This window comes from Pteropus medius, unplaced genomic scaffold (assembly GCF_902729225.1).
Source record: "Pteropus medius unplaced genomic scaffold, Ma_sr-lr_union100, whole genome shotgun sequence".
In the NCBI taxonomy this organism is placed as follows: Eukaryota; Metazoa; Chordata; class Mammalia; order Chiroptera; family Pteropodidae; genus Pteropus; species Pteropus medius.
In genome coordinates, this window is record NW_024352783.1 from 6,403,288 (window position 1) to 6,406,538 (window position 3,251).

Here is a 3,251-nt window from a genome sequence, read left to right on the forward strand (position 1 = left end):
TCTGCCTGGACCTCTTCATACTCCTCCCCTGAACTTTTTCCCTAGTAACTTCTCTTCCTTGAGAGCTCTATGTAAGTGCCACTTTGCTTTAGGCCAAATGTTTGTAACCCCACAAAATTCATGTGTAAAATGCTAACACCTAATGTGAAAGTATTTGGAAGTGAGGCCTTTGGGAAGTGATTAGGTCTTGAGAGCAGAGCCCTCATGAACGAGATTAATGTCCTTATAAAAGAGACCCTGGGAGACTCTCTTGCCTCTTCCACCGTGTGAGGACATAGCAAGAAAAGGACCATCTTGTGAAAGCAAGCTTTCACAAGAAGCAGAATCTTTAGCACCTTGACCTTGAGTTTCCCAGCTTTCAGAACTATGAGAAATAAATTTCTGTTGTTTATAAACCACCTACTCCCTGATATTCTGTTGTAGCAGCCCAACGGAAGAAGACATGCATTTTCATGTGGTCTTCTCTGATCCTCCTGATGTGGCCCATTCTCCTCTTCAAGGCCTTACAACATCTGCACCTCTCTTGCAGATTGCTCATGGCTGTGATTTTTGTTCTTGTTTATTTGTGTGATTATTGCTTAGTATCAAGATTGTATCTGATTCTGTATCCCTGATACTTAGAAAATTCCTAGTTCATGTAGGCAGTCAAATATTTGTAGAAAGAAAGAATAAACCTAGGTCATTTTACAACATAAGAAATGAACTCAATCCTTTGCATTTAAAAACTTTGAGTGTCTGGAATTGTGCAAATAAAACACATTTTACTATTTTTCATTAATAATTCTACTATTCAGAGCTTTACATTGTTTTCATTGCTTTAACTGGTGTAAAGATAAATGTCTGTCATGAGTAATATCTTTCTTTCATTTGAATTTACAAATGTCTTCATGAGTATTTTTACTATGGATTTTTTACTCATTGATCAGATAATATGACATCTTGTTGACCTAAATTTAATTTTTCAAATATTCATTTATTTTAAAGTGTTTCAGAAGGTAGTAAAAACTTCCAATTTTTCACTTTGTCTTTTGGATTCTCAGAAATCTTTTGCATTATTATTGATTTTGCATCTTTGTAAATATATATTCATCCATCAAAAAACAAAAGTACCTGTTGGTAAAACCCAAATGAAAAAAAGAAAAAGGAAAAAAGAAGCTTTTAAAAGGAAAGTTCAGATGCAGCTGTAATATCCTTAAATTGAAAGTCAAAATCCTTAGAGCTGATTCTTGGAAAATCTGATTTAACATTCCTTGCTTAAAATAACTGCATGTAGCATTTATTTTTTATTTTCGTTAAGCACTCTGTGGACACTTGTAGTAGATAGTTGTCATAAGATTTTATGAAACGATAGATAAAGAAGGCTTGTTTCTCTTTGCCAGCTCTACTGTAAGTAATAATATGCCAGCCAAAGCCACCAGATGGGAGAAAGCTATAAACCATCACTCCAGGTTCATATACCATAAGTGAGAAAACGCATGTGACAGCTAGTGCCTGGTGTTGGCATATAGTTGGCACTCTAGGTTTATTCATTTGCTTCTTCACTAGGTTGGAGATAAGAGTTGAAGAAAATGTATCTACTTATGTATAGCCACAAATAGATTCCCTTCCAGGATTTACTTCTGCACACACTCGCCATCCCCATGTTCTGACCTACGTCTGTATTCACATCACTACACACTTGGCTTTCTTATCATACCCAATGAATGCATTTTGGTACAATAATGTGATATCATCAATCAGTCATCCCTAAATCAAATATTAACCCTAGTCTTCAAAAGGCATATTTCCCTAAGGTAAACTCTGAGAAAAGACCTTTTTAAGACGCGTGAGTGTTCAATTGTCAGCATAAACCTTGACCTGGATTGCTAGCTGTTCCAGCCAAATGGCAAGCAGGACCAGAGATCTGACTGTTTCAGTCCTCTCATAAAAAGGATAATAAAATGAATGTTTGGTGAGAAAAATGCTTTTATGGAAACTTGTATAATTCAAACTTTTTGGTGGTGGTTTAACATCAGATTTTACAACAGGGTAGTTAAATACTTGGCTGAAATTTTAAAAGGTCTAGGGAATTTAAAGGCAGAAATTATAGTCTTTGTAGTTTTGTTAGTCCAGAGAACAAGGCCAGCAGATCTGATACTTTGGGTTTGGATTGCCCACTGCAGGCCTTCTGGGCTCCTTTTTCTAGACACTCTTCCACTCTAATCTTCTGGGTCTGCCTTGAAGAAGTAACACATAGTTAAGAGGTGCTGTTGGTCTTCCAAGAGAAGAGTAAGTTAGTCTGAGTCCTCCAAACCCTGGCAAGGTCATTTGGAGTCATAAATTTGAGATAAAGGCCTAAGCCTTTGTCTGAGAACAGAATAAAGCTCATCCTGGAGGCTCGAATCCATAATCCTCATTGTTCAATGTCGAAACCAGCTGAGCTCCATGCTGATGACCATTTCTTTATAAATGAGTCACTAGATGGCCATGTCCTTGGTCCTTACTAAGACCTTCTGGACATTAGAAAAGAGATACTACAAGGATGTTTTATCACACTCCTCTCCAAAAAAAGATGAGTGTAAAGCGATACAGATAAAAATATTAATGAGAAAAATTGTAAAGGCCACATTTATACCATACCCTATGAATTATCATTACCCAGAACATTAATTTTTTCTGGATTAAAGAAAAAAAGAGTCTATGGCCATGCCGCCCTGAACGTGCTTGATCTCGTCTGATCATGAAAGCTAAGCAGGGTTGGGCCTGGTGGTACTTGGATGGGAGACCACCTTGGAATAGCAGGTGCTGTAGGTGTTTAAAAAAGAAAAGAAAAGAAAAAGAAAAAAGAAAAAAGAAAAAAAAAGAATTGTTCTTTAAAATAATAAGATATTTTTGTTTCTGCTCTACATTACAGCATTCTGCAATGCTTCTCATTGTCCTGTATTTCTATGTTATCTCTCACTTCAGCAAACTGGTGCAAATGTAGGATTATTGTTTGCATCTTTGTGGACCAGATAATTCTGGATTAGAACACAAAAAATGACACATCATTTTCAGAGATAATTCTACTGTCCACTTTTAGAAAAGCAGGACTTATGCTTTAAGTTAATTATCTCGAAGTGGAAGGATTGATCCTCTCACATAGACCACAGATAATCACTGGCAAATGCCTGGTTCAGAATAAGAGTAAAAGAGGAGCTGAGGGTCTAGAGAAAAGCAGCAGAGGAGGAGGAGGAGGAGGAGGAGGAGGAGGAGAGGAATAAACATGGACC

General features: G+C 36.9%; 1 pseudogene; it reads left to right on the forward strand.

Annotated features, from left to right (window-relative positions):
- The first annotated feature begins 2,675 nt into the window (after positions 1-2,675).
- On the forward strand, positions 2,676-2,793 carry LOC120589929 (uncharacterized; annotated as a pseudogene).
- The last annotated feature ends 458 nt before the right edge of the window (positions 2,794-3,251 follow it).